Below are 25,675 nucleotides of genomic sequence, written 5' to 3'. Positions count from 1 at the left end.
AGCTATGCTGACTATGGAAAAAGAGATATCATTGTCAAACATTTTTTAATTTGTGGTTTTATTTATACATCTTATATTTGGAAAACTATGTTAACTAAAAAATGAATTTACATAAAATTGAGATTATTCTGGTAAGTCTGGAGAATACGGAAACAATAAGAACAGTGTTCCTCCCCCTTTTTGTGCATGACACCCTGATTTTTACAGGTGTGCAAGTGACAAGACTCAAAGTCATCTTTGACATCTTTGTAGTCAATCAACTATCAAGATTTTTCTATGTTCCTACATGAATATCTGTAAACTAGGCCCATTTCTGTCTCCATAGCTATTGCCCTCATCCAAGCTAATATTATCTCTCTTTTGGTCTAGTAGACTGACCCTCTTCTGGCCCCTCTCCAGCTGGCTCACCACAATGCAGTTAGAGTGATCTTTTTAAAAATGCAAATCTGATTATGCCACCCTCCTGCTTAAACTCTTTCAAAGGCTTCCCATTGCTCTTAAGACAGAGACCAGAGTCCTTAACCTGGCTCACCAAGCCCTGCTTTCTCTGGCCCTTGTGTGGATCAGTGACCTCATTGTTTACTGCTAACTGTCACTTCTCTCTTTCCAACCATATTAACCTTCTTTCAGCAATGCAATTTCGCCCTGTTCTTATAGCACTTATCTCATTTGGGATGAGTAAATATGTGTGTATTTTATGGTCTAATATCCATAAATCCTGGAGGAAGGGGAACAAGCATTTTCCCTGATTGTTCATGCCTATGTCACCTACTCATAGCACATGGCAGAGACTCACTCTGGTATTTGTAATTAATGAATAAATGTACCACATGAATTATTTGCCCTCAGTAGACTGTGACTTCCTTTAGGAGGCCAAATGCTTATTTATGGACCTACTATTCAACACTTAAGGGGCCCAGCCCTGTGCTTGGCACATTATAAACACTGGGGAAACATTTATAGCAAATTGACTTGTAAGTCACCCTGACACTAGTCTAGAGCCTTGAGACTCAAAGTAGGATCAGATGCTGTCGAGCATCAGAATTGCTTGGGAACGTGTTAGGAATACAGACCCTCAGAACCCCATGGGTTCTGCATTTTTCCTCCAGTACCACTATTTTGTTGTATAAAGTATACTAATCTAAAAGTGTGCAACTTGGCTGGGCATGGTGCCTGGGATTTATTCTAATCCCAGCACTTTGGGAGGCCAAGGCGGGTGGATCGTGTGAGGTCAGGAGTTAGAGACCAGCCTGGCCAACATGGTGAAACCCTGTCTCTACTGAAAATACAAAAAATTAGCTGGACATGGTGGTGCACACCTGTAATCCCAGCTACTCAGGAGGCTGAGGCAGGAGAATCGCTTGAACCTGGGAGATGGAGGTTGCAGTGAGCCAAGATCATGCCATTGCACTGCAGCCTGGGTGACAAGAGCAAAACTCTGTCTCAAAAAAAAAAAAAAAAAAAAAAAAAAAAATCTGTACAACTTAATGTGTAAAGTGTGCTGACCTAAAGTGTACAACTTAATGTGTCCCTTGTGTTACCTTTTCCCAGATCAAATGTGGACCTTCTTCTTTTCAGTCACTACTCTTCCAGAGGTAACCACTGGTTTTACTTCTACTATCATTAATTAACTTATTACCTTTTCATGTTCTTGAACTTATGAAATACCACTATATTTTTACTTAATATTTTCAGAATCTGCATTTTCACAAATCACCTAGGTTAGTTGCATGCACATTCAAATTTGATAAGTGTGCTATGGAGCATTCATTCTCACTCCTGGCTGCACATCAATATCAACTGATGCCTAAGTACCATTTCCAGAGATTCTGATTTAATTGGCCTTGAGTGAGGACTGGACATCAGGACTTTTTGAAAATTCTTAGGGGTTTGTAATATGCAGCCAAAATTGAAAAACACTGTTTTGTCTATCCTTAAGTTCTATGTTGCACAACTCCTCCTGCCTCTGATCCATGCTAGGAGAGAACAGTCGTTACCTCTCAGAATAAAGCAGATCTTGCCTAGAGCAGATTTGCCTGCTTTTTTGTTTGTTTGCTGCTTTTCTCATCTTCTACCTTCCCTAGAACCTAAAGGAGATGCACTTAAGCCATTAGGTTGTTGCTCTCATCATCCTGTGGGTGCAGTGGTGTGCTAGAGCTGACCCATACTGGCTTGTGAGGGCAGATTGTGTGCTTCCAACTATATAGGATGTGATTCAAATTATTCAATGACATCATGTTGTTAGCTTGAACTTGGCCATGGTGGGAGTATTTACACAACAGAAATTTGCAAACACTACTGATTGGGTTCTATTTCCTCCCTGACCTCCTCCTAGAGAGCTGGTTTGCCATTACACACCCCCTATAGGTAAATATTGCTAAGGAGAAGGACTTAATCTGGTTAAAGCAGTTGTAAGATGATATTTCAGTAGTCTTCTCAAGCACTGACTTTTCCTAACCTCACATTTATCATTTAGCAGTTACTAATATGTTTAAATAATGTCAGTGCTTCTACTCCTTTGGGAAATATAAAAAGATGGACATAATTGTCATATTTTGTCCATCCATCTTGGTTGAAAACCCTCAGAATTATTTCCAATAGTCCTATTGTCTGATCTTGTTTAAGCCATCATCCCATTATGCTCAGTCCATGGATAAATATAACAGGATGATGGCCTAAACAAGACCAGACAATAATCCCATCATCAGCGTTATGCTCAGTACATGGATTAGGGAGCAGAAATCAGTGATAGCTTTTATTACTGCATCTCACTTAAGGTTTTTCATTGAATATAGTATTTTCTTGGAGTTGATGGGCATATGAGTTAATTGGTTTCAATTGGTCATTGAATTCCACTGATTACAAAGTGATCCAATGTATTTTTAATTTTGTATATAAACCTGTGGGGCAGCACTGCTAAAGAACTTACAATTCTTAGTGGTTAAAATAAGATCTGGAGTCAGATAAACCTGTTTTTGAATCTTGGCTCTTCTACTCCTGTTTGGGCAATCATGGGCAAGTTATAATGTCTGTAAGTTCTATGTTTCTCATCTTTAAAATGGGTATTAAAAATAGCTTGCAGGATTATCCTGAGGATTAATTAACATAAAACAGAAATGCACTAAGCTTCAAATGTGACACATAGTAAAACACTTAATATCTTAGGTTGGGTCCCCAGGAGCAGACTCTAAGACAAGGATTTGGATGCAAGTAGTTTGAAAGGTTGTTATGGACTGATGTGTCCCTTTCAAAAAATTGATACGTTGAAATCTTAATCCCCAATGTGATGATATTAGGTGGTAAGAACTTTGGGAGGTAATTTAGGTGATAAGGGTAGAGTCTTCATGAATGGGATTAGTGCCCTTACAAAAGACACCTTAGAGGACTCTCTAAGTCTTTCTGCCATGTGAGGACACAATGAGAAGTTGACACTCTGCAGCTTGGAAGGGAGCCCTCACCATGCTGTCACCCTGATCACAGACTTTCAGGATCTAGAACTTTGAGAAGTAAATTTCTGTTGTTTACAAGTCATGCAGTCTATGGTAATTTGTCACAGCAGCTCAATATAAGACAGAGGTCACCCCAGGAAATACTGATAGGTGGGTGGAGAAGTCAGAGGAGAAAGAGAAGAAAGTCAATAAGGAGTGGATTACCACACACACTTGCATTGTGAGTAATTGGAGCTTAATCTTACTGGGGAACTCTGAGAACCAATGTGGAAGATGGACCTCAGAGGTATCTCCCTAGAAGACGGAAGAAACTGAGGTATTAATCTACCAACTCCTATCAATCATCAATTCTTAATTCTCTGGCACTACAACCTTCCATGTATTTGAGCAGAGAAGGATCTAGTGACCAGAACAAGCCCTCAAGGAAAGAGATGTAGGTGGTACAGTTGGAAGATGGAGCAGCATGTGTGAAAATCATTCAGGGAAAAAGGGACATAGGCAGGCACTGATATCTATAGTACCTCAATAAACACTTGGTAGCAGTAGCTATATATGGGAGGGTTTTCATGTCAGAAGCTTGTTTACACATCAACTACTGTGACAGAGGTGGGGAGAATAGTTAAAGGAGCATTAGTTCATCTCCTAAGGTTTGTCCCAGCTCGAATATTTACATATCTTTCTGTATGCACAAGCACTGCTCTTTTTGGTGAATTAAAATCACAAGAAACACTTATGCAGTTATGCTTTTAATGGGAAATGGTACTGTTGTAACGATTAAGCTCTAATATGATAAAAGATAAGTTTATCTAGAGGCTGTGCAGTTCAGTATAAAGACCACAGGATGAAGAGTTAGGAGATCTTTGTGGAGTCTTTGCTCAGTCACTTACCATTTGTGTGGCCTCTGAAAGAAGCAAATATCTCCAAGTCTCAACTGAAAGGAAAAATTACCTGCCTAGCTAATCTGTTACAGTGAGAGCACACGGAACAGTGCTTTGAAGAGGAATTGTCTCAGATGCTGAGATCGACATAGGAGCAGCCAAGTTTTCTACTAGTCAACAGAGCAAAATGCTTCTGGTTGGTTTTGGCAGGAGTACTGAATTCACTGTAAGGTGGTGATTACCTTGTGCTTCTCCTATATCCACAGCACTGAAATAATTTGTGATTTGAAGAAACAGTGACTCTCTTGGGGCACATTAGATATATAGATGTAAATCAACTGATTCTAAGGATTCTGTGCAGCTGTTGTCTTCAATGGAGATAGTGGCTGCAACTTCTCTTTCAGTTTCCTCCTGGAAAACTCTTGATATCTGTCTCTGACATATTCGAATGTTTCTTTGGCTCCACAGACATGAAGGAAAATCATCTATAGAAAATGTTTATATAATTTTATCTTTGCTTGTTCTCAAACCCAAGGGATGATCATGCCAAAATTTGGGGAGTGAAATATGTCTTTGCCCATAGTGTGCCTACCACTTTATAAATTATACCCTCATACAAAGTATTGGTTTTGAATTTTGGAAATATTATAACTAGGTAAATGCTTAATTGGAAGACTTTGGAATTTCAAGAAGTTAGTGCCTTTAAAGTTATGCACTTTAAAGAGATCTTTTTGTGTTAATTAGGATATCCAATAAGTCTTTGTGCAACTCCACATCGTAGCAAGGAATTTATAATATGTAAGTATTTTAAAGATGCATGTGTCATTCTAGCAATTACACAGTCTCAGTGTGATATAAATGTAAATTAGTCTTACCAGGTTCTGTATTTAAAATTGTAGTGTAAACCTATATACATTTTAAGGATGAATCCTACTGTTAGAGATCGCATTAATTTTCAGTAAATTTAGACAAATATGGAATTAATCAGAGTTAACTTCCAAGACCCTAAACTTAAGTACCTGAGAACTTAGACATTTAAAGGGTAATGGTTTATTAGTCAGAAAGTCTAAAACTTACAAAAATATCATTCAATATTAGTGTGCTTATAGTATTTTCTAGTTTCAATTTTTAGACAGAGATTTTGGTAACATAATTTGGAACATAAAAATGATGAAGTAATTAAATGTACTAAAAGATACATTTAATTTTATCTTTTAAGAAGATTTTGTTTGCTCATGTCCGTAGTATCTATCACTTTAATAGAAGCATAAACTTTAGAGCATCCATAATGATAATGTAGGCAGAATATTTTTAGATAGTATTTCATATATATGTAATTTATTATAAGCCAATTTAAAGTTTCCTGAATATTTAACACACATAATAATACAATAAATCTTGATCTTTCTTTAAAAAATCAACATGTACTTTCTTATGTGTAAATAAAAAAATTCATGCAAGTAAATAACAATAGTATACCACCAATGACTCTGGCAATAAAACAAACAAATAATAAAGTAAAAGTTATGACCTTCCATTAACCATAAACACTAATCCTGGTAAAGGGGATGAGAAGTTGTTTATAATAATTCAGCACATAATAACTGTATTTGAGAAACCAATTACTGCTTTTATATGGCTTCAGTTTCTCAGTCTAGCACTTCATTTTTGCAATAAAGGACCTGAATACATTTGCATCCAGTGCACAAAAGGTGTGCAATGAATAACTGCAGATTAATTGGGGTCTTAAGAATTCTGATATCTTCATTAACTTATCTCATGACAAATGTATTTATATCTTTGCAACTGTTTTTACTAAATTACATACATAAATTTTTTAACTAGTTTAAAATGGCTCATCTGTTAAGAGATCTGAATGGATAAAGTTTTAGTAGTAAGACAATTTATCTTGATAAATGAAGTCAAGCAATGTAGATGTAGCAAGGTTCCAGAGCTTTCAGTGATCATACAGTGGACCTTTAAAGAACCATATAAAGAAGAGGTTCAATCATCATGGTGGACGGGAGGCAGGACTAGATTGCAGCTCTGGACAGAGCAGTGTGTGGGGGCTCATATTGTGAGTTTTAGCTCCAAATTGACTGCAAGAACAAACCAGCAATCCCCAGAGGACCCACAGACCCTCTGAAGGAAGGGGTCTGCTCCTGCAGGACCCGACAGACACCCCCAAAACTGTGAGTGCTCCAACCACGGAAGTGGAAAAGGGAGACCTTCCTCTCCCAAACACACACTCTCACTGGAGAAGCTGAAGGTTTGTTTGTGGGAGACGTTTCCGACTTTACTTGGAGCTGAGTCAATTTGGAGAGCCGAGCAAAATACAGGGGTAGAGGAAGCAGCAGAAAGACCCTGGGAGCTTGCTGGGTCTCCTAGCAGGCTACTCCTGCCTGGCACCACAGTGATCCAACGGGAGATGAGCACCAGGTATAACTACACAGGGAGAAGCATATCTATAGTTGGACTTTGTAACAATTTGAACTGGATGAGAAGCCTCTGGCCAGAACTCAGGGGAGAGCACAAATCTGGTGTGCAGGCTCCACAGGCAGGGGAAGAACCAAGCCCTTTGGAGTGAGACCAGCTCTTCGGTTTGTGTGGGAGCTGGGTGAAGCCTGTGACTGCCAGCTTTCCCCCACTTCCCTTAGAACCTGCGTGACTCAGAAGAGGCGGCCATAATCCTCCTACGTACACAACTCCAGTGACCTGGGAATCTCACCCCCATTCCCCACAGCAGCTGCAGCTGCAGCGGCAGCAAGACCTGCCCAAGGAGAGTCTGAGCTCAAACACGCTTAGCCCCACCCCCACCTGATGGTCTTTCCCTACCCACCCTGGTAGCAGAGGACGAAGGGCATATATAATCTTGGGAGTTCTAGGGCCCCACCCACCACTGGTTCCTCCCCATTCTAGCACAGCTGATGTTCTCTGAAAAGTGCCACCTCCTGGCAGGAGGCCAATCAGCACAAAAATAAAGCATTGAACCACCAAACCTAAGAACCCTCACAGAGTCCATTGCACCCCCTGCCACCTCCACTGGAACAGGCACTGGTATCCACCAGTGAGAGACCCATAGGCAGTTCACATCACAGAACTCTGTTCAGACAACCCCCAGTACCAGCTCAGAATTGGGGAGACTTGCTGGGTGGCTAGACCCACAAGAGAGACAATAATCGCTGCAGTTCGGCTCACAGGAAGCTACATCCATAGGAAAAGGGGGAGAGTATGACATCAAGGGAACATCATATGGGACAAAAGAATCTGAAGAACAGCCTTCAGCCCTAGACCTTCCCTCTGACAGAGCATACCCAAATGAGAAGGAACCAGAAAACCATGGTAATATGACAAAACAAGGCTCATCAACACCCTCAAAAATCACACTAGTTCACCAGCAATGGAACCAAACCAAGAAGAAGTCCCTGATTTACCTCAAAAAGAATTCAGGAGGTTAGTTATTAAGCTGATCAGGGAGGGACCAGACAGGTGAAGCTCAAAGCAAGGAAATCCAAAAAATGATACAAGAAGTGAAGGGAGAAATATTCAAGGAAATAGATAGGTTAAAGAAAAAACAATAAAAAATTCAGAAACGTTGAGCACACTTTTAGAAATGTGAAATGCTCTGGAAAGTCTCAGCAATAGAATTGAACAAGTAGAAGAAAAAAAAAATTAGAGCTCAAAGACAAGGTCTTCAAATTAACCCAATCCAACAAAGAAAAAGAAAAAAGAATAAGAAAATATGAACAAAACCTCCAAGAAGTCTGGGATTCTGTTAAACAACCAAACCTAAGAATAATTGGTGTTCCTGAGGAAGAAGAGAAATCTAAAAGCTTGGAAAACATATTTGGGGGAACAATCAAAGAAAGCTTCCCTGGCCTTGCTAGAGACCTAGACATCCAAATATAAGAAGCACAAAGAACACCTGGGAAATTCATCCAAAAAATATATTCACCTAGGCACATTGTCATCAGGTTATCCAAAGTTAAGATGAAGGAAAGAATCTTAAGAGCTGTGAGAGAGAAGTACCAGGTAACATATAAAGGAAAACCTTTCAGATTGACAGCAAATTTCTCAGCAGAAACTGTACAAGCTGAAAGGGATTAGGGCCCTATCTTCTGCCTCCTCAAACAAAACAATTATCAGCCAAGGATTTTGTATCCAGCAAAACTAAGCATCATATATGAAGGAAAGATACAGTCTTTTTCAGACAAACAAATGCTGAAAGAATTTGCCATTACCAAGCCACCCCTACAAGAACTGCTAAAAGAGCTCTAAATCTTAAAACAAATCCTGGAAACACATCAAAACAGAATACCTTTAAAGCATAAATCACACAGGACCTATAAAACAAAAATACAAGTTAAAAAGGAAAAAAAAAAACTTAAAGTACACGGGCAACAAACAGCATGATGAATGCGATGGTACCTCACACTTCAATACTAACATTAAATGTAAATGGCCTAAATGCTCCACTTAAAAGATTCAGAGCTGCAGAATGGATAAAAAGTCACAAACCAACCATCTGCTGCCTTCAGGAGACTCACCTAACATATAAGGACTCACATAAGCTTAAAGTAAAGGGGGTGGAAAAAGGCATTTCATGTAAATAGACACCAAAAGTGAGCAGGAATAGCTATTCTTATATCAGACAAAATGAACTTTAAAGCAACAGCAATTAAAAGAGACAAAGGGGGCATTATATAATGGTAAAAGCCTTGTCCAAGAGGAAAATATCACAATCCTAAACAGATATGCACCTAACACTAGAGCACCCACACTTAGAAAACAATTACTAATAAACCTAGGAAATGAGATAGCAAGACACTAATAGTGGAAAACTTCAAGACTCCACTGACAGCATTAGTCAGGTCATCAAGACAGAAAGTCAAGAAACAATGGATTTAAACTATACCCTGGAACAAATGGACTTAATAGATATATACAGAACATTTCATCCAATGACTGCAGAATACACTTTCTATTCAACAGTGAGTAGAACTATCTCTAAGATAGACCATATGAAATGTCATAAAACGATCCTCAATAAATTAAAAAAATTGAAATTATATCAAGCACTCTTTCAGACCACAGTGGAATAAAACTAGAAATCAACTCCAAAAGGAACCTTCAAAACCATGCAAATCCATGGAAATTAAATAACCTGCTCCTGAATGAGCATTGGGTCAAAAACAAATCAAGATTAAAAAATTCTTCAAACTGAACAACAATAATGACACAACCTATAAAAACCTCTGGGATACAGCAAAGGCAGTACTAAGAGGAAAGTTCATAGCCCTAAAGGCCTACATCAAAAAGAATTAAAGAGCACAAACTGACACTGTAAAGTCACACCTCAAGGAGCTAGAAAAACAAGAACAAACCAAACCCAAACCCAGCAGAAGAAAGAAAATAACCAAGATCAGAGCAGAACTAAATGAAATTGAAACAAACAAACAAAAAAAACAGAAGATAAATGAAACAAAAAGCTGGTTCTTTAAAAAGAGATATAAAATTGATAGACCATTGGCAAGATTAACCAAGAAAAGAGGAGGGTGGATAAAGAAAGTGTGGCGCATATATATTCCATATATGGAATATGTATGAATATATAGAATATATATGGAATATATATGAATATATATAGAATATATATGGAATACTATATATGGAATACTATGCAGCCATAAAAAGGAATGAATTAACAGCATTTGCAGTGACCTGGATGAGATTAAAGACTATTATTCTAAGTGAAGTAACTCAGGAATGGAAACCAAACATCATATGTTCTCATTGATATGTGGGAGCTAAGCTATGAGAATGCAAAGGCATAAGAATGACACAATGGACTTTGGGGACTTGAGGAGAAGAGTGGGAAGAGGATGAGGGATAAAAGACTACAAATATGGTACAGTGTATACTGCTTGGGTGATGGGTCCGCCAAAATCTCACAAATCACTAAAAAACTTATGTAGCCAGATACCACCTGTACCCCAATAACTTATGGAAAAATACTTTAAATAAACATCTTTAATGATGTAGGAAAATTAAAAAAAAAAAACTGCATAGAGGAGATGCTTGAAACTGAATAGCATAGCAGTGGTTTCTATTGTATGTGTTTGTGTTTGGGGGTGTGTGTATGTGCGTATGTGTGTGTTTGCATGGTATGGGAGGTGGCTAGAGAGTTTGTTTTTTGGGTGATTGTCAAATGTAAATTCACTGAATTTTAAGCATAGGATGCAACTTTAGTTGTAGGCCCTAATTGAGGTGTGAGTGTCTCTTATCCTGTGCTACTTTTCACAGCCCTGAAAGGAGAAGGTGCTGTCATAGCTAATTATTACTGTATATTGTTTATTACTGTGACAACAAAATGGTGTCTTACTTGGACTAATCATTAACTATGTGGTAAAGATTTCTTCTAAGTAACTTGGTCCACTTATGAAACAATTTACGTGCAACTTTGGAGCCCTCTCACTATGCTTCCTTTACCCTTTAACTCCAAGATGCTCGAATATTGTTGCTCAGAAGAATTAGTTAATATTTGATTTTCATCTTTACAGAGACTCTTGGGATAAAGAATGAGGAAGTTTTACTTAAAATGGGTTTATTAAGAATGATAATGTGGCTGGACTCAGTGGCTCATGCCTGTAATCCCAGCACTTTGGGAGGCTGAGGCAGGCAGATCACGAGGTCAGGAGTTTGAGACAAGCCTGACCAACATGATGAAATCCCATCTCTACTAAAAATACAAAAATTAGCTGGACATGGTTGTGTGTGCCTGTAGTCCCAGGAGGCTGAGGCAGGAGAATCACTTGAACCTGGAAGGTGGAGGTTGCAGTGAGCTGAGATCTTGCCACTCCACTCCAGCCTGGGCGACACAGCGAGACTCTGTCTCACACACACACACACACACACACACACACACAAAAGAAAATAAAAAGAAAGAGAGAATGGTAATGTTTTCCTTTATCACCTATTAATTTTTTTTAGTGTTTGGTGTTTTTAGTGTTAACTGTTTATCCCTTTCAGATATGTAAAAGCCAATTGCCAAATCCTTTGCAGCTGTTATATAACCAGGTCATTTCCTTTGGCTTTAACTCAGAAGTAATTTCCTTGATCTTTTTTTATGATTTATCTCCCTGAGCTTCCCTTAATTGCTTTTCCTCTTGGGTGTTGATGCTAGATATAATTTTCTGACATACACCTCAGGAGGAGACTTGTTTTCTCTCTTTCCTTCTATTCTCCTCCTCTTCTACTTTTTAAAATATTCACTCTCTTTAAAATAATAAAAACCAAAACCTTTTTCTTCTAGAGAGTCTCAGACCCAAATTGCCACGTAGTGGTCTCATAAAGGGAAAATAACTTTGGTGAACTTTATCAAAGTTTTTGTTGCTGTTGTGGTTTCATTTGTTTGTTTGTTTTTATATGAGGCAAACTTATTTTTTTTTTAACTGGAAAAGTAAGCCATGGTCTTAGTATTAAAAAAAATTAAACCCTACAAAAGTAAGTCTCCCTCCTAGCCTAGGTTTCTGACCTTAGCCTTCTTCCCCATATATAACCACAAATACCACTGTGACCCTTCTAGAAACATTTTAAGGTAGAATGTTTTACAGGAGGTTGGGGGAGGGAGAAAAGAATGAGAGAGCATTCTTTAAAAACAACAACAACAATAGTGACAGATTATTAAGTTTTTTTAAAAAAAGTCTTGGAGTTTTTTTTTTCAAATATCAACATCCGTAAGTCTACTTTAATCTTTGTCACAACTGCATAATATGGATATGTTATCTATTTTACCTGCACTGTATCAGAGGACATTTAAATTATTTAATTTATTATTTATTATGTTTATTTCACTGTTAGAAGCCATGATGTGATGGTCATCCTTATTTGCATGTCATTTCCTCATAACTTGATACATTTGTTGGATAAGTTCTGTGTACACTAGGCATACATATCCATGCATGCATATATATGTTTATGATTTGAATACACAAACAGAAGTACTAGGAGCTTCAGCCTATACTCTGATTTCCCTACCTTACAAAGTCCCTTAGGATAGCAACTGGTACAAAATTACCTCATTCTTTTCAGGGTCGCCTTTCATTTCCCTCCATAGGTATAAATGTCAGGGTGTTTATTTCTGCAGTGTAGACATTCAGGGCCTGCAGAAGCAGTATGAGTAGATTTCCCTGGATATGAGGTAATCTATGCTGAAGAAGTTGGAGCCAGCCGCACCCAGGGCTTGTCATAGTTTTGGATTGTTTGCATAGAAGCCTAGGCTGGTAGCAATGGGAGAAGCCTCGGGTAAATGAATCCAACCCTCCCCATTCCCAAAGTAGAAGGACTAGGCAGCTAGGAGAAGTCATTCTCATGCCCAGGTAACTCACTCAAGTTGCCAACTAGGGTTTTTCTATCACACCATGAAAACCTGTGCTTTTGTCCTATATTTTCCTGGAGGCTGACTTTCCTATTGCGTCCTATTTCTCCTCATGACTTTGACAAGGTTCTCTTAACTTGTAGGCTTAGTGTTGAAAGGGACATTTAAAGGCCCCAGAACCTAGTTAAAATTTAACAGGCAGTTCTCTCTTGCAGGATAGGTTTTGCCAGCTCTTCTGAGGCTGCAATCTCAATTTGATGATGGTTTTAAAGCCATTGTTAAAAATGAATCATACAAATTTTGAAAAAATTTGATGGTTCTCTGTCTTTACCTCTTTCTTTATTCACTTACTTGATTTTTGAGACAGGGTCTGGCTTCGTCACCCAGGCTGGAGTGCAGGGGAGCAATCTCATCTCATGGGAACCTCCACCTCTCAGGCTCAAGTCATCCTCCCACCTCAGCTTCCCAAGTAGCTGGGACTACAGGCATGCACCACCATGTCAGGCTAATTTTTGTACTGTTTGTAGAGGCAGGGTTTTGCCATGTTGCCCAGGCTGGTCTCGAACTCCTGAGCTCAAGCAATCCACCTGCCTTAGCCTCCCAAAGTGCTAGGATTACATACGTGAGCCACTGGGCCCAGCCTCTCTCTTTTTCTTTAATCCCTTTTCCAACAGTCTGAGGCGGCAAGAGAAACAATGGGCAGATAGGCTTGACCCTGTTGACAGAGTATGGGAGGTGGGGAGAAGCAAGAAGAGACTTTTCTGTTAATGAATCAGATCACATTTGAGTTGGCCCTTTTCTCATTACAGGCAGAGAAGGTAGATGTTGCTTGGTATCTTTTCTCAGCTGAATCTACTTCCAGACAAGCAGGTCGTCTGTCAGAGTCATTTAAGCTGAGTGTGCTATGACAAGGAGAGCTGGGAAGTCAGTACATATGTGCATGCATGTATTAGGTGTGTGTATGTGCTCATTGTATGTATATGCATGTGCATTCACTGTATATGCATATATACATATATGCACATATGTGTGTATAGATGCAGGCATATGCACATGACACATCTGCAAACACATATGTGCACAAGAAATTTTACAATTACCGTTGTGAAGGAAAATAGAAATTAAGGACTTTCATTAACCTCTTCCAGGGAGAAAAAAAGAAACTAATGTATTAAGACCTGAGAATAGAAAGTTCTGACAAAAGCAAGAGTGTTTCCCTTTTTAGAATGAAAAGTCTTTGGTAGGATAGATTCTGTCCAAATACCTCCTTTCTACCACAAACAGGATTTGAATGACAGCCCTTCCCTTGTAAATTTACATGGGGGCATCTCTATTGACTCTGGTTGCCATGGTGATTCAAAGAAACTGGTCTGGGACTGCAGTTTGGGATAGCATATTTCAAATAGGGTAAGGAGCCCAGGAATGCAGATTTTGTGGCTTGACAATCTGTGCTGAATTCTTAGGGTAAAAAATAACGTTACGCTTGGCAAACCAATTATGTTTTTGACAAGATAAATGCTTTTGACGTTATTCCTATTCATCCTGGGTAATAGTTAAGTAGATAAACAAATTAAATTGACCTTAGAGATAAAAATTCATGCCCATTCTTCCACTGCTATAACTGTTCAAAACATTCTTTCTAAATTTCTTTGGAATGAATACATTTTGATGTGGGAGAAGCCATTTGGTATAGTGAGTTGAAAGCACTAATACTGGTATCAAATTGCCTGGGTTTGAATAACAGCTCTGCCACCAGCTCTGTTGGGAGACCTTGAAAAAATTACTTAACCTTTTTGATTCTCAGCTTCCTTGTTTGCCAATGGAGATGATATAGTATCTATCATTAAAAAATGTGCTGAAGAATAAGTTAATTAATATATGTAAGGCACTTAGAATCATGTCTGATCCATACCAGAGGCTATATAAATATCAGATATCATCATCATCACATATTTCTATTATTAGTAGTAGTACATTGATTCTTCTTGGGAAAAAATTGACAATTTTTTTTTTGCACCTTACATAGATGGACTCTGGGGAGAAGAAACAGTCCATAGAACAGAGGCTTGCTAGAACTTTGAAATGACAGGAATTCTTTCAAGATCTCCTAAAAATCTTCTTGAACACAGCTGAAAATCTCCAGCCTTTCTTTTCTTCTTTTAAACTCAGGTTTCGTTATCTTTTAAGACGGCTATGATACCACAAATTGGTTGTACAAAATGACTTTTTTCCAAGTCACCACATACACTGTGAGTTTATGCTAAATAACACTCTGCTGTTACAACCAGTTGGGATTTTTAGGGCCAAAAGGGTGAGTTAGGGGGTGTATGTACATTGATGAAATAAAAGGTGAGACTTAAGCTAGTTGTAGACCTTTCTATGCTCCAATTCTTTTTAAAAAAATACATGAGACAGCTGGGATTTCAGAGAAAGATTAGGAGTAAAACCCATTGTATTAGTGCTTTGTTGCCAGGCTTTGAGATTTGTGATTTCAGAATGGTAGATCGGAGATAAGCTCATTGGGAACATCTGATCCAGCCCTCCCATTTATGGAGGAGGAAACAGAACCCTAGAAACATGAGTAGCTTGCCCGAGGTCAGCTAGGGAGGGAAGAACAAATGCAGGATGAGAGTCCAGATCACTTCAGAACCACTTTAAAAATAGAGCCATTTAGTGCTCTGTACCATTTGGCCTTCTTCCTTTGTGTCTTCAACTAGGTCCTGTTGTGAGCTGTAGGAATGGGTTTTTCAGCCCCTTGACACTGTTGAATGGTTCTTCTCAGATGTGAGGGGCATCCTTGTACCATGAGAGCAGCAGCTTTTGGAATTCCAACAGGAAAGACCAGAATTCCGTGTTCCCAGTAATGCCATCTGTTTATTTGAAAGGGGACAAAAGATTACTGGGGATTGGCATTTGTTCTATCTCTCTGCACTTTACCTCATACAAAGAAACTCTGCTTGTAAGTGCTATGATGAGGCTCCAAGTTGGTTAGCATAACTTGAGGAATTCATCAGGCAGAGAACTATAGACTTGCAGTCATAAGGAAGTATATACTTGTTGCTGCCAGTAAGACCTTTGTGTGCCAAGGAAGTGTGGATGTGTAACCCTTAGTATTTTCATTGGCTTCAATGTCTCTGAGAGAATAGCATTTACTGTCTTCTGAGAGTACAGGCATTTCTTTTTGTTGATTTTTCTTTTTTCTTCCTTTCTCTCTAGAGGATAGGAAGATAAGAATTTTCATAATCCTAATCCTGACACTCAGTTGCCATGAACATTTTCTTCTCTTAAATGTATTTCCTTTGCCATTATCTTATTTACCCATTCATCCAACAGTTCTTTCTATAAACGTTCATCAAACAACTACCAAGTGCCAGACACTGAACTAAATGCAAGAGAAACAAAGGCAAATCGTATGTAAGTCTGAAGGGATAAGGGGAGAGGGAAATTATTGGGACTAGAGAAAATAGCTGTCATTCTAGAGGGGCTTGCCTGCCTGGGGCTGTGGCCTTAGCTCAGCTAGAGGAATGGTATCAACTACAATGACTTGGAAGCTGGAGGGCAATGGTCTTGCTCACTCTCCTCTTGGTCTTTACTACCCTGCCAGTGTCCCCCATTGACTACCTCCAGCTGGAAACCTAAGGGCAAGGGATCCACTGAGGCAGCCCTTAGAGGCCAGACTTCCAGGGAATATAGCAAAGGTAGAGAGTGCAACTGCAGGGACAAGAAAAATATTAAGCACAGTAATGTTTTGTAAATGAGTTCAGATAACCGTCTGGGGCAAAAAGGAGGCATTTAAACTTGTAAAGGAATTACTTTTTGCTTGCCAAATTTTAATGTAGTGACTGGAGATTTTGGACCTAATGATATCTTAGGGAATCAGAGAAGCATTCAAGAGGTTGTGGTTCTATGGTATAATAAAGATAGTTGCAAATGTTTGCTGGCACTCTCATTGAGACATGGAATTACTGTTCCTTCCATGTGTGCTGGATGCCTTTTACTGGTCTTCTTTGACCAGTAAAATTCAGGAGAAGTGATGTTTTAGAACTTACAAGGCTAGGTCATAAGAAGTCTTGCAGGCGCCCGCCGCCTCGCCCGGCTAATTTTTTGCATTTTTAGTAGAGATGGGGTTTCACCGTGTTAGCCAGGATGGTCTCGATCTCCTGACCTCGTGATCCGCCCGCCTCGGCCTCCCAAAGTGCTGGGATTACAGGCGTGAGGCTGAGGCAGGAGAATGGCGTGAACCCGGGAGGCGGAGCTTGCAGTGAGCCGAGATCGCGCCATTGCACTCCAGCCTGGGCGACTAAGCGAGACTCTGTCTCAAAAATAAATAAATAAATAAATAAATAAATAAATAAATAAATAAATAAATAAATAAAGAAGTCTTGCATATTATGCCTTAGAACATTCTCTCTGGGAACTTTAACACTTGACCCACCCTATAAGAAATCTAACTACCCTGAGTCTACCGTGTCAGCACTCCAGTTAACAGACCCAGCTGAGCTCTGCCTCCCAGATGTTGCCCCCAAGGTGTCAGACATGTGAGTTTAACCATCTTGGACTCTCTAGACCTTTCTAGCTGCCAGATGAATACCACTGAGTGACCTCATCTATGCCACATGGAACAGAAGAATCATCTAGCAGATGATCTAGTGATCTGAGAATTGATCCTTCTCAAATTCCTGACCGACGAAAATTATGAGATAAAATTAAATGGTTTTTGTTTTAACTCACTAAGTTTTGGGGCAGTTTGTTAGGCAGCAACAGATAATTGGGAAATGCTGCTACCCTCTCAAATTGATGATCCATTCATTCTGTATCTACATTAATAATGGGAAGTAACAACAACCCTCCACTAACCCCTACACATACATATACTCACAATACAACTTTAACCTTCCATTTCTATGATAAGTGATCTAGCTAGATCATGGAATCTAATGTGAAGCTGTTTAACTCTGGAAGTATTTTGATATGTGGAAGTGGAAAAAGTGATAAAAAGCAGTAGCTCCAGAGGACCTAGAAAGTGCAGCATAAGGAAAGATTATAAACCCCATCCCCTTAAGTTGCCTTTAAATAAAATTTCATTAAAAAACTGTATAAATTATATGCTTCTTGCCCAAATGCCCCATCAAGGAAACAAATGTACTCATATCAGGGCAAACTTTGAGATTAGACCAATTTCTAAGAAAAAAAATGCAACAGGGAAATGTGCAGCTAATGAGACTTAATGGGGAAAAAGAGCTAATATTTATTAAGCACAGTATTGAGCATACACTAGATTATATTACTGTAACAAATAAGCTCCAAATCTCAGTGACTTAGATAAGGAAAGCTCATGTCTTGCTTTGGCTGACAAGTTAGGTTGGTATCTGTGTGGGAGTTGGTGTGTCTCCACTCACTGAAGTTATGCAGAGACACAGATAAGTGAGGCTTCATCTCAACATGTGATTCCACTATCTCTAGAGCATTGGAAAACGGAAATGGCAACTCATATACTGATTCTCAAAGTAAAACAGATGACTTGCTTTTCCATTTCACTGGCTAAAGCAAGTCCTATGGTTCTATACCCAATTTTCAGAGGGTAGGGAAGTTTGACTGGAAGAGGACAGACCTGGAAATCCTTGGTGAACAGCACCAATTATGAACACAAGCATCTGTTATAGAGTAGGCCCTTTACTAGGCATGTCTCACTGAATTCTGACAAAATCCATTATATAGGCAGAAAACAGACCTACAGAGATCAAGCAACTTGTCTATGGTTACACAGCTGATAATTGAAGAGGAGAGTTTGGAACTGAAGTCCTTAGGTCTGATTTCAAAGTGCATGCTTTTGTTTTGCTTTGTTTTATTTGACATGATGCTCACCAAGCATATGCATGTCATTTCGGAACTAGAGAGGACAAAATGAAGTGAAGAGAAGTTAATAATTATGTTTGTATTTGGAGTCACTTTAATCTATAAATAAAGCACCTGCTGCCCCTTAGACCTGTGCTCTGAAGTGCACCAAGATGGTTGGTCAGTTACCGAGTCTCCCCTGTGTTCAGAGCACTGTTCTTAGTGAGAAGAAAAAAAAAATCAGAAAACAGCCTCAAGTGTCCTTTAGAGTTTATTATATGCTAAAAATTAAGAGACAAATATCCTTTACAAAAGGCTGATGTACACTTAAAGAGCCTACTTACAGACTAATACATGCTGTATCTCTTAAGCTTGAATGAGGTGTTTTATTAGGTTGGTGCAAAAGTAATTGCAGTTTTTGCCATTACTTTTTTTTTTTTAAATACTTTAAGTTCTGTGATACATGTGCAGAATGTGCTGGTTTGTTACACAGGTATACATTTGCCATGGTAGTTTGCTGCACCCATCAACCCGTCAGCTGGGTTTTAAGCCCTGCATGCATTAGGTATTTGTCCTAATGCTCTCCCTCCCCTTGCCCCCAACCCCCTGACAGGCCCTGGTGTGTGATGTTCCCCTCCCTGTGTCCACGTGTTCTCATTGTTCAACTCCCACTCATGAGTGAGAACCTGCAGTGTTCGGTCTCCTGTTCCTGTGTTAGTTTGCTGAGAATCATGGTTTCTAGCTTCTTCCATGTCCCTGCAAAGGATATGAACTCACACTTTTTAATGGCAGCATAGTATTCCATGGTGTGTACGTGCCACATTTTCTTTATCCAGTCTGTCATTGATGGGCATTTGGTTTGGCTCCAAGTATTTGCTATTGTGAATAGTGCCACAATAAATATATGTGTGCATGTTCTTTACAGTAGAATGATTTATAATCATTTGGGTATATACCCAGTAATGAGATTGCTGGGTGAAATGCTATTTCTGGTTCTAGATCCTTGAGGAATTGCCACACTGTCTTCCACAATGGTTGAACTAATTTACACTCCCATCAACAGTGTAAAAAAGTGTTTCTATTTCTCTACATCCTCTCCAGCAAATGTTGTTTCCTGACTTTTTAATGATTGCCGTTCTAACTGGCATGAGATGGTATCTCATTGTGGTTTTGATTTGCATTTCTCTAATGACCAGTGATGATGAGCTTTTTTTCATATGTTTGTTTGCTGCATAAATGTCTTCTTTTAAAGAAGTGTCTGTTCATATCCTTTGTCCACTTTTGCTGGGGTTGTTTCTTTCTTGTAAATTTGTTTAAGTTCCTTGTAGATTCTGGATATTAGACCTTTGTCAGATGGATAGATTGCAAAAATTTTCTCTCATTCTGTAGGTTGCTTGTTCACTGTGATGATAGTTTCTTTTGCTGTGCAGAAGTTCTTTAGTTTAGTTAGATCCCTTTTGTCAATTTTGGCCTTTGTTGCAATGCTTTTGGTATTTTAGTCATGAAGTCTTTGCCCATGCCTATGTCTTGAATGGTATTGCCTAGCATATCTTCTAGGGTTTTTATGGTTTTAGGTTTTATATTTAAGTCATTAATCCATCTTGAGTTTATTTTTGTATAAGGTGAAAGGAAGGGATCCAGTTTCAGTTTTCTGCATATGGCTAGCCAGTTTTCCCAACACCATTTATTAAATAGGGAATCCTTTGCCCATTGCTTGTTTTTGTCAGATTTGTCAAATATCAGATGGTTGTAGATGTGTGGTGTTATTTCTGAGGCCTCTGTTCTGTTCCATTGGTCTATATATGTGTTTTGGTACCATTACCATTGCTGTTTTGGTTACTGTACACTTGTAGTATAGCTTGAAGTCAGGTAACGTGATGCCTCCAGATCTGTTCTTTTTGCTTAGGATTGTCTTGGCTATACAAGCTCTTTTTTGGTTCCATATGAAATTTTAAAGTAGTTTTTTTCTACTTATGTGAAGAAAGTCAATGGTAGCTTGACAGGAATAGCATTGAATCTATAAATTACTTTGGGCAATATGGCCATTTTCACGATATTGATTTTTCCTGTCTATGAACATGGCATATTTTTTCCATTTGTTTGTGTCTTCTCTTATTTCCTTGAGCAGTGGTTTGCAGTTCTCCTTGAAGAGGTCCTTCACATCTCTTGTAAATTGTATTCCTAGGTATTTTATTTTATTTGTAGCAATTGTGAATGGGAGTTCACCATGATTTGGCTCTGTGTTTGTCTATTATTGGTGTATAGGAATGCTTATGACTTTTGCACACTGATTTTGTATCCTGAGACTCTGCTGAACTTGCTTATCAGCTTTAGGAGTTTTTGGGCTGAGACGATGGGTTTTCTAAATATACAATCATGTCATCTGCAAACAACGACAATTTGACTTCCTTTCTTCCTATTTGAATACGTTTATTTCTTTCTCTTGCCTGATTGCCTTGGCCAGAACTTCTAACACTATGTCGAAAAGGAGTGGTGAGAGAGGGCATCCTTGTCTTGTGCCGGTTTTCAAAGGGAATGCTTCCAGTTTTTGCCCATTCGGTATGATATTGGCTGTGGGTTTGTCATAAGTAGCTCTCGTTACTTTTAGATATGTTCCATCAATACCTAGTTTATTGAGTGTTTTTAGCATGAAAGGGTGTTGAATTTTGTTGAAGGACTTTTCTGTATCTATTGAGATAATCATGTGGTTTTTGTCATTGGTTCTATTTATGTGATGGATTATGTTTATTGATTTGTGTATGTTGAACCAGCCTTGCATCCCAGGGATGAAGCTGACTTGATCGTGGTAGATAAGTTTTTTGATGTGCTTCTGGATTCAGCTTGCTAGCATTTTATTGAGGATTTTTGCATTGTTGTTCATCAGGGATACTGGCCTGAAATTTTCTTTGTTGTGTCTCTGCCAGGTTTTGGTATCAGAATGATGCTGGCCTCATAAAATGAGTTAGGGATGTGTCCTTTTTCTATTGTTTGGAATAGTTTCAGAAGGAATGGTGCCAGCTCTGCTTTGAACCTCTGGTAGGATCCAGCTGTGAATCTGTCTGGTCCTGGGCTTTTGTTGTTGTTGTTGTTTGGTAATCTATTAATTACTGCCTCAATTTCAGAACTTGTTATTGGTCTATTCTGGGATTCAACTTCTTCCTGGTTTAGTCTTGGGATGGTGTATGTGTCCAGTAATTTATCCATTTCTTCTAGATTTTCTAGTTTATCTGCATAGAGGTGTTTACAGTATTCTCTGATGATAGTTTGTATTTCTGTGGGATCAGTGGTGATATCCCCTTTATCATTTTTTATTGTGTCTATTTGATTCTTTTCTCTTTTTTCTTTATTAGTCTGGCTAGTAGTCTACTTATTTTGTTAATCTTTTCAAAAAACCAGCTCCTGGATTCATTGATTTTTTGAAGGGTTTTTTGTGTCTCTATCTCCTTCAGTTCTGCTCTGATCTTGGTTATTTGTCTTCTGCTAGCTTTTGAATTTGTTTGCTCTTGCCTCTCTAGTTCTTTTAGCTATGATGTTAGGGTGTTGACTTTAGATCTCTCCCACTTTCTGATGTGGGAATTTAGTGCTATAAATTTTCCTCTAAACACTGTTTTAGCTGTGCCCCAGAGATTCTGGTACATTGTGTCCTTGTTCTTATTGGTTTCAAAGAACTTATTTATTTCTGCCTTAATTTTGTTATTTACCCAGTAGTCATCCAGGAGCAGGTTGTTCAGTTTCCATGTAGTTGTATGGTTTTGAGTGAGTTTCTTAATCCTGAGTTCCAATTTGATTGCACTGTGGTCTGAGAGACTGTTATGATATCCATTCTTTTGCATTTGCTGAGGAGTGTTTTATTTCCAATTATGTGGTCAATTTTAGAATAAGTGCAATGTGGTGCTGAGAAGAATGTATATACTGTTGATTTGGGGTGGAGAGTTTTGTAGATGTCTATTAGGTCTGCTTGGTCCAGAGCTGAGTTCAAATCCTGAATATCCTTGTTAATTTTCTGTCTCATTGATCTGTCTATTAGTGACAGAGGGTGTTAAAGTCTCCCACTATTGTTTTGTGGGAGTCTAAGTCTCTTTATAGATCTCTAAGAACTTGCTTTATGAACCTGGGTGCTCCTGTATTGGGTGTATATATATTTAGGATAGTTAGCTCTTCTTGTTGCATTGATCCCTTTGCCATTATGTAATGCCCTTCTTTGTCTTTTTTGATCTTTGTTGGTTTAAAGTCTGTTTTATCAGAGACTAGCATTGCAAACCCTGACTTTTTTTGTTTTCCATTTGCTTAGTAAATATTCCTCCATCCTTTTATTTTGAGCCTGTGTGTGTCTTTGCATGTGAGATGGGTCTCCTGAATACAGCACACCAGTGGGTCTTGACTCTAACCAATTTTCCAGTCTGTGTCTTTTAACTGGGGCATTTAGCCCATTTACATTTAAGGTTAACATTGTTATGTGTGAATTTGATCTTGTCATCACAATACTAGCTCGTTATTTTGCACATTAATTAATGCAGTTTCTTCATAGTGTTGTTAGTCTTTATATTTTGGAATGTTTTTGCAGTGGCTGGTACTGGTTTTTCTTTTCCATATTTAGTGCTTCCTTCAGGAGCTCTTGTAAGGCCTAGTGGTGACAAAATCCCTCAGCATTTGCTTGTCTGTAAAGGATTTTATTTCTCCTTTGTGTATGAAGCTTAGTTTGGCTAGATATGATTCTGGGTTGAACATTCTTTTCTTTAAGAATGTTGAATATTGGCCCCCACTCTCTTCTGGCTTGTAGGGTTTCTGCAGAGAGATCTGCTGTTAATCTGATGGGCTTCCCTTTATAGGTAGTCTGACCTTTCTCTCTGGCTGCACTTAACATTTTTTCCTTCATTTCAACCTTGGAGAATCTGATGATTATGTGCCTTGGGGTTGCTCTTTTTGACGAGTATCTTAGTGATGTTCTCTGTATTTCCTGAATTTGAATGTTGGCCTGTCTTGGTAGGTTGGGGATGTTCTGCTAGATAATATCCTGAAGTATGTTTTCCAACTTGGTTCCATTCTTCTTATCACTTTCAGATACACAAATCAATCATAGGTTTGGTCTTTTCACATAGTCATATATTTCTTGGAGGCTTTGTTTGTTCCTTTTCGTTCTTTTTTCTCTAATCTTGTCTTCACCTTTTATGTCATTAAGTTGATCTTCAATCTCTGATATCCTTTCTTCCACTTGATCCATTCAGCTATTGATGCTTGTGTATGCTTCACGAAGTTCTCCTGCTGTGTTTTTCAGCTCCATCAGGTCATTTATCTTCTTCTCTAAACTAGTCATTCATTCTAGTTATCAGTTCCTGTAACCTTTTATCAGGGTTCTTAGCTTCCTTAGATTGGGTTAGAATATGCCCCTTTAGCTCAGAGGAGTTTGTTATTACCCACCTTCTGAACCCTACTTCTGTCAATTTGTCACACTCATTCCTCATCCAGTTTTGTGTCCTTGCTGGAGAGGAGTTGTGATCATTTGGAGGAGATGAGGCATTCTGGTTTTTGGAATTTTCAGCATTTTTGCCCTGGTTTTTCCTCATCTTTGTGGATTTATCTACCTTTGATCTTTGATGCTGATGGCCTTTGTGTGGGGTTTTTGAGTGGGTGTCCTTTTTGTTGATGTTGATGTTATTGCTTTCTGTTTATTAGTTTTCCTTCTAACAGGTCCCTCTACTGCAGGTCTGCTGGAGTTTGCTGGAGGCCCACTCCAGACCCTGTTTGCCTGGGTATTACCAGCGGAGGCTGCAGAGCAGCAAAGAGTGCTGCCTTCTCCTTCCCCTGGAAGCTTCATCCCAGAGGGGCACACACGAGATACCAGCTAGCGCTCTCCTGTATGAAGTGCCTGTCGGCCCCTGTTAGGAGATATCTCCTAGTAAAGAGGCACGGGCATCAGGGACTCACTTGAGGAGGCAGTCTGTTCCTTAGCAGAGCTTTGCTTTGAGATTCTCCGCTCTCTTCAGAGCCAGCAGGCAGGAATATTTAAGTCTGCTGAAGCCACACCCACAGCCGCTCCTTCCCCCAGGTGCTCTGTCCCAGGGAGAAGGGAGTCTTATCTATAAGCCCCTGACTGGGGCTGCTGGCTTTCTTTCAGAGATGCCCTGCCCAGTGAAGAGGAATCTAGAGAGGCAGCCTGGCTACGCCCGCTTTGCTGCACTGCTGTGAGCTTCACCGAACTTCTGGGCAGCTTACTTAACACTGTGAGTGGAAAACCATCTACTCAAGCCTCGGTAATGGCGGATGCCCCTCCCCCCACCAAGCTCAAGAGTCCCGGGTCGACTTCAGACTGCTTTGCTGGCAGTGAGAATTTCAAGCCAGTGGTTCTCAGTTTGCTGGGATCTGTGGGAGTGGGACCCGCTGAGTTAGACCACTTGACTCCCTGGCTTCAGCTCCTTTTCCAGGGGAGTGAACGGTTCTGTCTCGCTGGGGTTCCAGGTGCCACTGGGGTATGAAAAAAAAAAAAAAAAAACAAAACTGCAGCTAGCTCAGTGTCTGCACAAACAGCTGCCTAGTTTTGTGCTTGAAACCCAGGGCCCTGGTGGTGTAGGCACATGAGGGAATCCCCTGGTCTGTGGGTTGTAAAAACCATGGGGGAAGCATACTATCTGGGCTGGACAGGACAGTCCCTCATGGCTCCCCTTTGGCTGAGGGAGGGAGACTCTCCAAGTTCCTTGCACTTCCCGGGTGAGGCAATGCCCTACCCTGCTTCTGCTTGCCCTCTGTGGGCTGCACCCACTGTCTAACCAGTCCCAGTGAGATGAACCGGGTACCTCAGTTAGAAATGCAGAAATCACCTGTCTTCGGCATTGGTCTCGCTGGGAGCTGCAGATGAACTGCTCCTATTTGGCCATCTTGCCAGGAGTACAAAAACTTTGCCCTTACTTTTAATGAGAGAGGATTCTTTTTATATAGCAAATAACAAAATCTTGGAAGTTGTTCAGGTATAAATATTTATTATTCTAAGCAGGGTATAGAGCAATACAGAACATTTTCTTTTTTTTTTTTTTTTAATCAGGGATTTTTTGAGAATCTGCTGAAAACCATTTTCTCTCCCAGGAAAGTGGATTTACCCACTGGATTTTTTTTTTTTTTTTTTTTAACAGTTTCTGGGGTTC

General features: G+C 39.4%; 1 protein-coding gene across 9 annotated transcripts in view; it reads left to right on the top strand.

The window, feature by feature from the left end:
* The window catches only part of CPNE4 (copine 4), a 509,383-nt gene that overhangs the window by 49,682 nt on the left and 434,026 nt on the right, over positions 1-25,675 (top strand). For 2 of the 9 annotated variants that reach the window (XM_074031049.1, XM_015445080.4), the window contains exon 2: positions 24,655-24,760. The exons of 6 other annotated variants lie outside the window; for them this stretch is intronic. The gene's annotated coding sequence lies outside the window, so the exon portion shown is untranslated. Of the gene's footprint in view, positions 1-24,571; positions 24,791-25,675 lie in introns of those variants that run through there. One more of the 9 variants, XM_074031047.1, reaches the window with a different exon arrangement.

Source organism: Macaca fascicularis, chromosome 2 (assembly GCF_037993035.2).
Source record: "Macaca fascicularis isolate 582-1 chromosome 2, T2T-MFA8v1.1".
NCBI classification, from domain to species: domain Eukaryota; kingdom Metazoa; phylum Chordata; class Mammalia; order Primates; family Cercopithecidae; genus Macaca; species Macaca fascicularis.
Note: the sequence above shows the minus strand (reverse complement) of the source record. Positions and strands in the feature narration are given on the sequence as shown.